This window comes from Rhinopithecus bieti, unplaced genomic scaffold (assembly GCF_001698545.2).
Source record: "Rhinopithecus bieti isolate Rb0 unplaced genomic scaffold, ASM169854v2 scaffold_23780, whole genome shotgun sequence".
In the NCBI taxonomy this organism is placed as follows: Eukaryota; Metazoa; Chordata; class Mammalia; order Primates; family Cercopithecidae; genus Rhinopithecus; species Rhinopithecus bieti.
Window position 1 is genome coordinate 128655 of NW_016810844.1, and position 15652 is coordinate 144306.

The 15652-nt window shown below is 39.3% G+C and overlaps 1 protein-coding gene across 2 annotated transcripts in view; it reads right to left on the reverse strand.

Annotated features, from left to right (window-relative positions):
• EMC2 (ER membrane protein complex subunit 2) overlaps window positions 1-15652 on the reverse strand; it is a 54102-nt gene that overhangs the window by 22712 nt on the left and 15738 nt on the right. The window lies entirely within an intron of this gene.

The following is a 15652-nucleotide window of genomic DNA, read 5'->3' on the forward strand; positions in this document are numbered from 1 at the left end:
CCCGTCTCAGCCTCCCAAAGTGCTGGGATTACAGGCTTGAGCCACCGCGCCCGGCCATGCAAAGTTTTAAAAGTCTCAAGAACTCAGAAGTAAAAATAAAGCTCTGAAAGTAACTCAAACCCTAAAGCCATTAAGAATTTTAGACTTAAAATGGGACCATTGTCCCTAGTCCTCCCAATAGATGAGGGATAAATTAACATGTAATCAAGAAACTTTCTTTTGGCCATATCTGATTTCACCAAAATTTGAAACATTAATTTAATCTTTCATTTTTCATGACACTACTTCTTCCACAGACAATATGCAGGGCAAAACGTCTCTTTTGAAATCAAAAGGACAAGAAACTGAATCCCAACTCTTATCACTTACTAGCTTTTTTAACCTCTGCAAACCTCAGTAATACCATCTACCTTCAAGCATCAATATAAAGCAACTAACACAGTATTTAATATTAAATAAATGTTATCTTTCTTTAACATTTGGTTCCAGGCTTAATGTTTATGTGTTAAATCTTGCCACAAAATTCTAACTAAGCAATATTTAAAGGACTGGAATAGACTTGCTTTACTTGATATTTGTATCTTGTCCCAATCCTTACAGGATTTGTAACAGCAGAGATGAGATACTGTATGCAGTGAAAACTTGTTGAAAACAATTGGATTCACCTGGGAGCAGTGGTGCATGCCTGTCATCTCAGCACTTTGGGAGGCTGAGGTGGGAAGATCACTTGAGCCCAGGAGTGAGAGACCAGTCTGGGCAACATAGTGAGACCCTGTCTCTACAAAAATAAAATAAATAAACACTTTTTTAAAAAGAAAACATTGCATACAAATGCCACAAATCAAACAAAAAAATCAAAGTATAAATATGATAGCAAGTAACACATCTATAGTAATAAGAGGCATGAACACTGTCCTGGACACTTAGGCACAAGGAATTTCATGAAGGTGGACTGAAAACACCTAACTTTGACTCACTGTTTCAGTTATTTGACCACAGAATCATTCCTCTACTGTTCAACACATACTAATGTTTTCAGGTCAGCAGCTTTCTGCAGAATACAGCTTGTAAAGCAGTATTTTAGACTGCTTTTAATGAGTTTCAAAGCTCATTAATCTTTAAAAATAACTTTTAAAAGAGAATTATTTTGAAAATGATGGAAAACAGATGTGTATCCAACTGAAATGTGTCAACAGGGAGAACTAGAGTATCTGAAATTTCTGATTCTCATCCTAGATTCTTCTATAAGATTTCCTAAAAGAGGCTGGGCACAGTGGGTCCTGCCTGTAATCCCAGCACTTTGCAAGGCTGAGGCAGGTGGATCACTTGAGGTCAGGAGTTCAAGACCACCCTGGCCAACATGATGAAACCTGGTCTCTATAAAAATACAAAAATTAGCCAGGTGTTGTGGTGCACATCGATAATCCCAGCTACTCGGGTGGCTGAGGCAAAAGAATCATGGAACCCGGGAGGTAGAGGCTGCAGTGAGCAGAGATCACACGGCTGTACTCCTGTCTGGGTGACAGAGCAATACTCTGTCTCAAAAAAAAGACTTCTTAAAAGAAAGAAGCAGATTTCTTACAAAGTAAATAATTCATTATTATTTTGAATTAAGTCCATTTGTGGTGGCTAGCATAACTTTGTAAGAATTATGCAAAAAAGAAATTTAGTATTAATTTTGTAATAACCAATTCCATCTGACAAAAACTTCAGGAAGATAGAAGACTTTACTAGGCTTGGCCAGACACGGTAACTCACGTCTGTAATCCCAGCACTTTGGGACGCTGAGGCAGGAGAATCAATTGAGGTCAGAGGTTCGAGACTAGCGTGGCCAACATGGCGAAACTCCATCTCTACTAAAAATACAAAACTTAACCGGGAATGGTGGTGGGTGCCTGTAATCCCAGCCCCTCGGGAGGCTGAGGCAGGAGAATCGCTTGAACCTGGGAAGCGGAGGTTGCAGTGAGCCGAGATTGTGCCACTGCACTCCAACCTGGGCGACAGAGTGAGACTCCGTCTCGAAAACAAAAATAAAATAAAATAAAATAAAAATAAAAATAAACAAATACTATGTTTTATTAATTAGAGAAGCATGTCCCCAAATCCCTAGTGTATGAGCAATACATTTCTCAATCATGTAAAACCTAAGATATAGCGTTTTATCTCCTACTATTCTAAAATTTTAAACAAACATTTAAGTGGTAACCATTCAGCTATGCAAAGCCAGTCTTCCTAATTAAAATATATATGGTAGCTTAAAAAAAAAAACCCTACTAAACTATCATTACCATATGAGCAAAGGTATATTATTAAGTCACAAACTTTTTACTAAATAACAGCCTTTTACAGGTTAGTTCTTCTAAAGAAAATCATACTATCCTGACATAAGAACCAATCTTTATCATAATTGTATTAAATTAAGCAGATAATTTAATCCTGGCCAAAAAGACATAACAGGACCAGATTTACTCCTCCTGCCTTAAGATATGGGACATTAGGCAATGAAGGACAGTGACCCCTGAGAGGTGGGGAAGCAAACCAGGTGAGTCCCATTTTTATTACCCTGGCTCACTGCTTTGACAGTTTCAAGGGTGCTGTGCAGGAAGGGGAAAACCAGGTTGAGCCAAGTTCAGGAGTTCAGGAGAAAGAGCTGAAAGTCCACGATGATCAAAGAGGCTGGACTTCATAGGACAGAGTGCCAAAGAAAGAAAAATATAGAATAAGGACTCTGGCGCTCTGCAGTGTTCCCCTTGAGTACTTAGTTTTGTACTGATCAGTGCATGCAGGTGAGGAAACTGCCCAAGGCCAGGGAAAGAAACATCAGAAAGGGTTAAGGGGAACAGTGCACACCACTGATACAGGGCTGGAAACAGTCTCTTCTACCAGTCAGCCTGGAAAATGTCATGATTCATGGGCACTGAATAGAGTATCCAGAAGGATCTTGCTTCAGTAATGAGCCCTGGTCTAAACACTGTTCTGGATCAGGTGTAGCAAACACTCAAAGGTTCAAACTATTTGCAAGTAACTTAACTGCAGCCCAGAAGAAAGCTCAAGAACACAGGAATACAAACATGGAAAGAGAGGCAAAAGGAAATCTTTAAGCATGGCTCTGTTCACTATCTTGATTGAGGTGATGGTGTCACAGGTGTACACAAACATCAAAACTTACTAAATTGTACACTTTAAATATGTGCCATTTATTCTATGTCAATTACATGTCAAAGCAGTTAAAAACTAGTGCTAAGAAGACTACATGTTAATAGTCTTGAATATTTAACAACTTTGATTTTGCATTTCTTTTTTTTTTTTTTTTTTTTTTTGAGACAAAGCCTCGCTTTTGTCCCCCAGGCTGGCATGCAATGGTGCTATCTCGGCTCACTGCAACCTCTGCCTTCCGGTTCAAGCGATTCTCCTGCCTCGGCCCCCCAAGTAGCTGGGATTATAGGCGCCTGCCACCAAGCCTGGATAATTTTTGTATTTTTTTAGTTAAGATGGGGTTCCACCATGTTGGCCAGGCTGCTCGAGAACTCTGACCTCAGGTGATATATCCGCCTTGGCTGGGGTTACAGGCATGAGCCACCACGCCAGGCCGATTTTGCATTTCTTTCTTTTACTTTTTCTCCTGCCAAAGTTCTCATTTTCTCTAAATATTTTGTTTAGATCTATCTTTACAAAAGTGAATTAAAATCTTAAAAATGAAAACTTCTGCATAAATGATTCTAATATTTGGAGTTAAAATCTTTATTATAAAGTACAAAACTTCAAAAAGTACTCATTATGATATAGGATAAATTATTTTTTAAAAGCCATTTAAGGCTGGACGTGGTGCTTATGCCTGTACGACTGTAATCCCAGCACTCTGGGAGGCCAAGGCGGGCAGATCACCTGAGGTGAGGAGTTTGAGATCAGTCTGGCCAACATGGTGAATCCCCATCTCTACTAAAAACACAAAAATTAGCTGGGTGTGGTGGTGTGCACCTGTAATCCCAGCTACTTGGGAGGCTGAGGCAGGGGAATCACCTGAACCCGGGAGGTAGAGGTTGCAGTGAGCCGAGATTGCACCACTGCACTCTAGCCTGGGCAACAGAGCGAGACTCGGTCTCAAAAACAAACAAACAAACAAAAAGTCATTTAAAGTCTTAAAGTTTTGTCACATAATTCAAAGCTTATGTAAAATTTTAAACAACAATATACAATGTATCATACATAAAAAAATCAATTATAATAACAAAAACACTGGTTCAAAAAACTAAGATAAAAATAGAAACACACATCTTAGTTTCTGTGCATTCATACAGAGCAGCAATGGGCATTGAAGGAAGTATATACTGCAGTTTGGTAGCCATCTGCAGAATAAATGAATACATCACAAATTTTACAGCTGGAAAGAAATGAGGAGCAGGCAGTGATAATTACATCTCTTCATTTTATGTAGACAAAAACCAAAGCCCAGTCTTACACCGTAAATCCTGGGGCTCCTGAATCTGTTCATGTCTCTTTTTTGCCATAGTCTCTTGCTCTCTGGACACTTACTACTCAGTTGTCCAACTCCTTATTAATATAATGTCTAACTGCGAACAGAGTCAATTAGCATATCTCCCAAAAGCCACACAAAACCCTAGGTTTTGAATGATTATCAAGCAACTAGAATGAGCCTCAACAAGGCTTCTTGTGGCTGTTGAGTCTCATTTAGAGCACACAAAAAATGATTTTAACAAATACCAATTTTGGCCAGGTACAGTGGTTCATGCTTGTAATCCCAACACTCTGAGAAGGCCAAGGCGGGAGGATCACCTGAACCCAGGAGTTTCAGAACAGCCTGGACAACACAGCAAAATGTTGTCTCTACGAAAAGTTTTAAAAGATTACTTGGGGCCGGGCGCGGTGGCTCAAGCCTGTAATCCCAGCACTTTGGGAGGCTGAGACGGGCGGATCACGAGGTCAGGAGATCGAGACCATCCTGGCCAACACGGTGAAACCCCGTCTCTACTAAAAAAAAAAAAAAAATACAAAAACTAGCCGGGCGAGGTGGCGGGCGCCTGTAGTCCCAGCTCCTTGGGAGGCTGAGGCAGGAGAATGGCGTAAACCCGGGAGGCGGAGCTTGCAGTGAGCTGAGATCCGGCCACTGCACTCCAGTCCGGGAGACAGAGCGAGACTCCGCCTCAAAAAAAACAAAAGATTACTTGGGTATGGCGGTATATGCCTGTAGTACTAGCTAATCAGGAAGCTGAAGTGGGAAGACTGCTTGAGCCCAGGAGTCAGCGGTTATAGTTAGCTATAATCGCCTCACTGCAATCCAGCCTGGGCAACAGAGCGAGATCCTGTCTCAAGAAAAAAAAAAAAAATTCTATCATAGCTTCCTTAGCATAATATTCTATACAATAAAATTATGCTTAGATTTTTTAAAATAAAACAAGTTATTCATCTTCACATACTCTTCAATAGTGGCAAGTACAGTCTTGTTAAATGACTAAATTTAAATAATAAAATTTCTGTAGGAGTAACAGCTGGTTGTCATGTGTTAACTACCTACTCTCAATTCCATTTATTACCATTGCTTCTTTCCTCATGATAAAGAGCCTTAATTTCTGAAATCAAAGTACCTATCTAGAGTTTCTTACTAACTGTACAATCTTGGGCAAGTCACTTAACTTCTCTATGATCTTGTGTGCCTATAGAATAAAGACAATATCTGAAAGGACTATGATAATGAGATAATAAATGTAAAGTGTTTAGCTCAGTGATGGCCCATAGTAAATATCTTATAAACATTACCTTTCTTCATTATCACGTCATCATCATTTTCTTCAATTCTATCACTCCTCCTTTCACCACTTTCCTCGTATTTATACCCTGCTTTGTAGAAAGCTGCAGCTTTTTCTCAGTTGTAAAGTAGAAAAGAAATCTGGATGATCATATAAGCTGCTCTTTTAACTGAACATACTTTAATGTTTTCAAAAATTCACAAAATCAGAGCTCGCTAAACAAATTATATCATCCCTTAATCAATGCTAATAATTACATTTTTTGACCTCACAAAGTTTAGAAGATTTTTAGCCAACACTGATTCAAATAATTTGTCTGCGGCCCTAATCGATGTTCTGAATAAACAATCTTGAGGTATTAAAAACACAGCAATAGTTTTGAAGAACCCATGTATGACAGTGAAAAACATGCTACTAAAAGAATACCATGATCACAAGCAATGTACTCCATTATTGAAAAGTAAATCAACTGGCCAACTACATAGATCCTATTCTATTTTCTTCAAAGAGCACTGAATACATAAGGTTCAATCCCTGGCTTCAGAGAATTCACATTCTTTTAATTGAAATATGTGCTAAATATAATATAAATAAAGCTGAGAAGGAACTAAAAAGTACTGTATTGTTTAAACTTTGGAGTGAGCATAAAGGTTATTGTGATGTTTACTAAAACAATCAAAGGGGATGTGGCTACAGGACAGCTAGACCCTGAATAAAGACTAGAATTGGAAGAGTCATGCTCCTGTAAGATTTTTCCAACTTAAGATACATATATATACACTAATGCCAAACCATAAATGGAAACCTACATAATTTGTTTCAAACTTTTAAAGACCATGAATAAATCTTCATCCAATTGGCTACATGCCTTCTATAATGTTACACAGAATAGGGCTAGCTAGCAATTTTTTTTGAAAGACAATTTTTTTAAATTTTATTTTAAATAGGCTACCTGGGGGAAGAGATATTACCTAGAAAAGGATTAAAGGATTAAGGCAAAATACAATCTAGAATCTCCCTCTTGCCTCACTCCAGACTCAGGGACCCAGAAGGAACCGGACAGTTGACCAGCAAAAGGAAAGCAGAATCCAGGTTCGCTGCCTCCAAGGTTTATACCTAGAAGCCTGAAAAATGTGGCATTTTAAAAGCATCTTCCAGAGCAAGATACCCTCTCAAGGTAACTGGTCTTACACACTTACTGTTTATGGAACAAATGTCTGACTGTGTACTCGGGTGTATTCAGCAGCATTGTTGCCTGCAGTTCCTTGTGCTCACCAGAGATACTGAGCTCAAAGAAGAGGTTTTACTCTACTCATCACTGCAACCTGCACATTGATCCACAGTCACACAGAGGCCTGTGTTCTGTTCCCTGTAAAGGGAAACATGTTCTGAGCCTGTCTGCCTCCCGTGGCTGCACCTGGTCCTCCATACCAACCCCTGGGGGTGTCTACAACCACTTGGGACAGAAGAAGGTGGAATTTCAGACAAGAGCTTGATTGGATCTTCAATGACAGACTTAGACTAGCTGTGGCCCACACACTGGCCCTGCCCAGAATTGCCAGGAGAAAGCTTTGCTGGCCCTGGAGGTAGCACAGGGCCTGCCTCCCTCCACTGAGTCCAACAGGCACAAGCAGGCTGGCGTATGGCCAGAGTGTGTCAAAGCCCTCTGATGCCTTTCCTTTACCTTTTTTAAAGAATCCCAAATAACTCATTGAAATGACTCAAAGGCGAAAAAGTTTTACCAAAATGAACCCTTTTTCAGTTAACTACTAATCAAATGGATGTATTTGGACCCTCTCAAGTTTCTTTCCCTAGTTACAGTGGGGAACTGGCTGAGTGTTAACTGTGGGATTTACTGCACCATCTTACCCTCAAGACACGAGAAGACGAAAAAGATGAAAATGCAACCTGCAGAGCTGGGCTTAATTCCCACGTCACCGTGTGGTTCCTGCTACAGGAGGCTACCTTTCTCAGACAGAGATTTAATAGGGAATTGAAGGAATAGTTAGGGGGCCAGGGAGATGTGACTGACACTGGTTTTCAAGGTGAATGAGGGGTTGGTGGAGGGTTTGGTGCTACAGCCAGTCAGGACATTTGCAAATTCAAATACATTCCTGTGTGAGGCATGTTACCATTTATCAGTTTTTGTGAATATGTGTATTTTAAGCAATAAGATTTAGCTGGTCAAACTTTTCTAGGCAGTCTCAGTGATGCATTTCCTGTGTTGTGACTGTTCTGAAGACAGAGTGGCTCTAACCACTGTGATAGCCTGAATAAAACCAACCCCTCCCTCACCTCCCCTCACCAAAAAAAAAAAAAAATCTTTACCCTTGGCACAGAGAAAATTACATCTAATTCATAAATAAAACTACAAATATTTGATATATCACAATAGGCAGAGTTCACAATTCAGAACAAAATCTGATGTTTCTGAAGTATGAAAACAACTAAAAAACAATAATTACTCTGCTTTCTGAAAGGCATTCCTTCAACAGTATTCACTGGAAGCCTACCAAATGCTGGGCACTCTCCCACTCGATGGATATAATTTTTTCCCCTTAAGGAAGATTCAAAGTATGAAAAGTTAATCATTTTCAAAACACAAGCCGAAAAAAAAAAGTGCAAAACTGGTACTGGAGTAATATAAATAACAAAAGCTGTCAGTAGCCCAGTCCCCTCCAATTCCACCTGTCTTAGTTTTAGATTCCCATAATCTCTAGCCTAAGAACAGCCTCCAAATTACTTATCTCTTCTCATCTCCTTCAAAATATATCCTATTTCGATGACACATTGTCTCTAAAACTAACTGATGGTATTTACCTAATCAAAATTTGACTTCATACTCCATTCTCTAAGAATAAAAATTAAAAATTACCCAGTTGTTCACAAATATAGACCTTCTTTTTGTACTTCTAGCTACTCTGTACAATGAATCAACTCAGAGGTATAAAATACTGTCTTCCTCAGAAGTAAATTAGTGGAGGAGAAGAAGGTTAACCAGGCAGAGTACCGGAACCTTGCCCTATCTTTATCAGAAGAGAAACGAAATTTGAAAAAAGTGTAAAAGGAGACAGCTCAGAAAGAAAAATACAAATGGTGGTTTAAAAATATTAAAAGATGTTCTCACTCCTGTAATCCCATGGTTGTTTAAGAATACTAAAAGACGTTCTCACTCCTGCAATCCCAGCACTTTGGGAGGCTGAGGCGGATGGATCATGAGGTCAGGAGATCGAGATCATCCCGGCTAACACGGTGAAGCCCTGTCTCTACTAAAAAAATACAAAAAAATTAGCCGGGCGTGGTGGCAGGCACCTGCAGTCCCAGCTACTTGGGAGGCTGAGGCAGGAGAATGACGTGAACCTGGGAGGTGGAGCTTGCAGTGAGCCAAGACCGTGCCATTGCACTCCAGCCCGGGAGACAGAGCAAGACTCTGTCCAAAAAAAAAAAAAGAATATTAAAAGATGTTCAGCAGTACTCATAACGCAAATTAAAACAAAATAACATTTTTAACCAATTAGACAGGCGACTATTAAAAGAAAAAAGCTGATAATATACCACGTGACAGGATATGGGGAAAGTGGCACTCTCATATGCCACAGAAGGTGGGTACAGATGAATAAAAAGCCTTTTCAGAAGGAAATTTGGTAACATCAATCAAAATTTAAAATCCATGGACCTCCTGACCCAGACATTTCACCTCTAAAGATTCATCCCACCAATGACATCCGTGGAAAAACTGTTTCTGAGAGGAAATACCAAAATCATCCTAAGGGTTCACCAAGGGGACTTAGTTAAAGAAACTTTTTCATTAAGACAATGCAATCCTACTCAAGAGGGTAAAGGATGTGATGACATGCCATGATCTTTAAACTATACTGTTACATAGACTATACCACATTTGCAGTTCTAGCCATTCTCCCCGTCAGAGGAATACGCACACACACACACACACACACACAAGCACACCTATTTGTCTGTGCATGAAAAAATATATCTGAAAGATCATATAGAAAAATCATTAACAGTGCTTGCCTGGCTGGGCGTGGTGGCTCACGTTTGTAATCCCAGCATTTTGGGAGGCTAAAGCGGGCAGATCACTAGGTCAAGAGATCAAGACCATCCTGGCCAACATGGTGAAACCCCATCGCTACTAAAAATACAAAAACTAGCTGGGCGTGGTGGCACGCACCTGTAATCACAACTACTCGGGAGATTGCATTAAGCCGCAGCCTGGAGACAGAGCAAGACTCCATCTCAAAAAAAACAAAACAAACAAAAAAAATGGGCTTCCCTAAGAGAAGGAGTACCTGAGCTCAGGGATAGAGGAAACCTGAACTCAGGGATAGAGGAACAGACTTATTTTTTTTTTTTTACCATATCATTTTATATTGTCCGCAATTTTTAAAATGCGTATGACTTTCTCAATAGAGTATTTCAGAGCTTTCAAAAAGATGGGGAGAAGGTATGCCATTCCACCATTCTCTCAAAATAAAAAATTTTGGAACTTCTATTCTAATTTCCTTATTCTTTTTTTCCTAAGCAGACCTTGTACTTTAATAATGCTAAGGTTTATTCATGCATTCACTTGGGATACAATGTCTTTCTATCATTTAAGTCACACTCATTCCTTTAAGGCCTTCCAGACTCAAAACTCATGCAAGTCACCAAAGAAAGAGAATAAATCAGTTTCAAAGTCTACAGCATGTTCATCATATCATGCTACCTCACCAGAAGCACAGAAAAGGCTAATTCATCCTTGTGTTTGTTCCCACTACCATGCACACTGCAAGCATAACAAATGTTCTCTGAAAGAATAACGAATGCATGTGAATAGGAAGTACAGCTGCTTAAAGCTTCAATGAACAACTTCATTTCTATACTGGATATCCAGAAACACAGAGGCATAAGACAAATAAAAGGTCATGTGATCACTTTTTGACAACGCAGAGAACAGTAAATGAGAATAAAACTGGACTTTCCCACCTTTGGGATACTAAGTTGCTTTGGAAAAAGAAACGGTGATGCCTTCTACACAGTAACTTTAACCGTTGCATATTAGTGAGCCTACTTATAGACTTTATTAGTTCTAGGTCTTTTATGGCTATGTTTTCTCCTTCAATGTCTAGCACAGTGCTTCCCAAGGATGTAGGAACAAAAACAGTATCTCTACTCTTAGTAAGGGCAACTCTTTGATGGTTCATGAGAGGTATTCAATACATGTTTACAGAAGGAAAGAAGGGACTGAGAAAAGACTAGATCATGTTTGATAAAAAAAAAAAAATACATTTAGCAAAGCTGAATTAAGTCGCCTTGCTCTCAAATGTTTACCTACTGGTAGGGGATTTAGTTACTATAGGGAGTATCCCTTATACAAAATGCTTGAAACTAGAAGTGGCCGGGCGCGGTGGCTCAAGCCTGTAATCCCAGCACTTTGGGAGGCCGAGACGGGCGGATCACAAGGTCAGGAGATCAAGACCATCCTGGCTAACATAGTGAAACCCTGTCTCTACTAAAACTACAAAAAACTAGCTGGGCGAGGTGGCAGGCGCCTGTAGTCCCAGCTACTCGGGAGGCTGAGGCAGGAGAATGGCATGAGCCCGGGAAGCGGAGCTTGCAGTGAGCTGATATACGGCCACTGCACTCCAGCCTGGGCGACAGAGCGAGACTCCGTCACCAAAAAAAAAAAAAAGAAACTAGAAGTGCTCCACATCTCAGATATTTTCAAATTTTGGAATATTTCTGTATACATGAGATATCACAAAATTGGTTTACATTTTCCTATACACCTTATACACATAGCCTGAAGGTAATAATTTTATAGAGTATTTTAAATAATTTTGTGCAGAACACAAAGTTTTCATTGTGTTTTGACTGCGACTTATCACATGTGATCAGGGGTGAAATTTTCCACCTGTGACATTATTTCATTCTTCAAAAAGTGCTGAATTTTGAAGCATTTTGGATTACAAATTTTCAGCATAAGGATGTTCAATCTGTACCACTTCACACATATTCTATGAGAGGAAACATTTGGATTTCTCTTTTAGCCAGTTTTAAAAGTCACAAAAAGCAGTAAAATATGAAAGGTACTACAAAGACAGAGCAACAATTATATATTATCTTATATCCTGAAGAAGTGAAATAACTTATTAAAAATTTCCAATGTAAACTGAGACAGAATTAAAATATTGTATTCCTAATTCCAAAATTAAATTATATTGATTTTTAACCTGGGATGAGAAAAATAAAATTCAGAAGCTGTTTTCAAAAACTTGATTTCAGTTTTTTCAATCTATGGCTAAGTGAAAAATGAGTATCTTTGAAACCACAATGAAGTCTTACAAATGAAAAATAAGTACATGAGAAAATCTTCAGAAAAATAAATGGGTGCTTTTTCTAAGAAACTGTTGAACTAAGACAGATGGTAAGCTATTAGAATTGTAAGATTAGAAAATTATTCAAAAACTTTCCAATTTTAACTTTTTATTCTCAGTATCTACATTAAGCTTATAGAAGCTATTTCTTATTTTTATTTTTTATTAGATAGGTTTGCAGCTGTCAAAACTTTTCCTTGAACCTTCTATATTCTGTGAATCTTCACAAAATAATGGAAGTTCTCAGCAACAAAACAAACACATCAAATAACAAAACAAACACATCACACACATACACATTCTCACACACACACACACACACACAGAGACACACACACTCACATGGTTTGGCTGTGTCCCCAATCAAATCTCATCTTGAATTGGAAATCCCACAATTCCCATGGATCATGGGAAGAACCCAGCGAGGTAACTGAATTATGGGGGCATCTCTTTCCTGTACTGTTCTCATGATAGTGAATGAGTCTCACAACATCTGATAGTTTTTAAATGGGAGTTTCCCTGCACAAGCTCTCTTTGCCTGTTGTCATCCATGTAAGATGTGACTTGCTCCTCCTTGCCTTCTGCCATGACTGTGAGGCCTCCCCAGCCATGTGGAACTGTAAGTCACCTTTTTCTTTGTAAATTGCCCAGTCTTCTAGGGTACGTCTTTATCAGTAGAATGAAAACAGACTAACACAGTAAACTGGTACCAGTAGAGTGGGGCATTACTGAAGATACCCGAAAATGTGGAAGTAACTTTGGAACTGGGTACTGGCAGAGGCTGAAACAGTTCGGAGGGCTCAGAAGATGGGAAAATGTGGGAAAGTTTGTAACTCCCTAGAGACTTGTTGAATGGCTTTGCCCAAAATGCTGATGACACAAACAATGAAATTCAGGCTGAGGTGGTCTCAGATGGAGATGAGGAACTTGTTGGAAACTGGAGCAAAAGTGACTCTTGTTATGTTTTAGCAAACAGACTGGTGGCATTTTGCCCCTGCCCTAGAGATGTGTGGAACTCTGAACTTGAGAAGGATGATTTAGGGTATCTGGTGGAAGAAATTTCTAAGAAGCAAAGCATTCAAGAGGTGACTTGGGTGCTGTTAAAGGCATTCAGTTTTAAAAGGGAAACAGGGCATAAAAGTTCAGAAAATTTGCAGCCTGACAATGCAATAGAAAAGAAAATCCCATTTTCTGAAAAGAAATTCAAGCCAGCTGCACAAATTTGCATAAGTAACAAGCAGCTGAATGTTAATTCCACAGACAATAGGGAAAATGTCTCCAGGGCATGTCAGAGGTCTTCATGGCAGTCCCTCCCATCACAGGCCTGGAGTCCTAGAAGGAAAAGGCAGTTTCATGAGCCAGGTCCAAGGTTCTGTGCTGTGTGCAACCTAGGGACTTGGTGCCTTGCATCCCAGCCACTGCAGTTGTGGCTGAAAGGGGCCAACATAGAGCTCAAGCCATGTCTTCAGACGGTGCAAGCCTCAGGTCTTGGCAGTTTCCACATGGTGTTGAGCCTATGAGTGCACAGAAGTCAAGACTAAGGTTTAGGAATCCCTGTCTAGATTTCAGAGGGTATATGGAAATGCCTGGATGTCCAGACAGAAGTTTGCTGCAGGGGCGGGGCTCCCATGGAGAACCTCTGTTAGGGCAGTGTGGAAGGGAAATGTGGGGCAGGAGCGCCCACACAGAACCCCTACTGGGGCACTGCCTAGTGGAGCTATGAGAAGAGGGCCACCATCCTCCAGATCCCAGAATGGTAGATCCATCGACAGCTTGTACTGTGCACCTGGAAAATCTACACTCAATGCTAGCCTGTGAAAGCAGCCAGAGGATGTACCCTGTAAAGCCACAGGGGTGTAATAGAAGACCATAGGACTCCACCTCTTGCATCAGCATTACCTGGATGTGAGACATGGAGTCAAAGGAGATCATTCTGGAACTTTAAGATTTCACTGCCCCACTGGATTTCGGACTTGCCCCTTTGTTTTGGCCAATTTCTCCCATTTGGAATGGCTGTATTTATCCAATGCCTGTACCCCCATTATATCTAGGAAATAACTAACTTGCCTTTGATTTTACAGGCTCATAGGTGGAAGAGACTTGCCTTATCTCAGATGAGATGTTGGACTGTGGACTTCTGAATTAATGCTGAAATGAGTTAAGACTTTAGGGGACTGTTGGGAAGGCATGATTGGTTTTGAAATGTGACATGAAATTTGGGAGGGGTCAGGGGCAGAATGATATGGTTTGACTGTGTCCCCACCCAAATCTCATCTTGAATTGTAACTTCCACAATTTGCATATGTCATAGGAGGAACCCAGTGGGAGGTGACGGAATTATGGGCGTGGGTGCTTCCTGCACTGCTCTTGTGATAGTGAGTGAGTCTCTGATAGTGAGAGTTGATGGTTTTAAAAATGGGAGTTTCCCTGCACAAGCTCTCTTTGCCTGCTGTCATCTACAGAAGATGTAACTTGTTTCTCTTCACCTTTTGCTATGATTGTGAGGTCTCCCCAGCCATGAGAAACTGTAAGTCCAATAAACCTTACACACACAAACACACACACAGACACACAAATCCCTACACAAACCCCCACACACCCACTCAAAACCCTAAGAAATTTCCATAGAAAATCTCCCTGGGGTGGGAAAAGATTAAAAGTAAGCAACTATCATTTAAGAAACATACCAACTACTATAATACATAAGTATTATTACAGAATATCAAAGGAAATAAGCAGAGATAGGGGATTTATGATCAATGCCTGAGATAAATGTGCTCTAGAAACTACAGACATCGAGTTACTGCTGTTCAATTACTAAGCATTTTACATTTTAAAATCTACAGTCAGACATTATATAAGTTTTTTTATGTCTATTTTTAAAGAAATCCTTGCCAAATAAGAGAAAAACTTCATGCATCTTTATTGTGTTAATATAACAATTTCTCCTTCTATAAAAGAAAAAAAACTCAACCTGGTTTTGTTTAAAATTTTAAAATACTTATTTTCTTTTAGCAGGCATATGTGTGCATGGAAATAATGACATAAAACATTAAAATGACTGACATATTATCTAAAGTCTCTCTGTAACTTTTTAGTTAAAAGGTTAAGTCTGAGGGAAGCTATTATGGCAATAAACTATAATGTTCTCAACATTAAAAACAGAATTCACCAGGGTATTTTTCAAACAAATACTACTATATAGGTATCTTTAGAACAAATAATCTATCCAATAAACTAATATACTTGTTCAAAAGTACACTAAATTAAAAGGGTATGTTTCTTCTTATTCATGTATAAGACAGCAAAAAGCAAAAACAAAATAAAATGCCTTCATTAATTCCATATACTAATTACTGAAATGGCTTTATTTTTCATTAAGACAACTAAAAAGTAACTGCACAAATTAAACAATTTAGTATTTCATAAACTTCAAAATATTTTATGCAAACACATAGTCTACTCTTTCCAAATCACAACTAGGCCCTTTTCTAATAAGGTATCTTCTAGAAG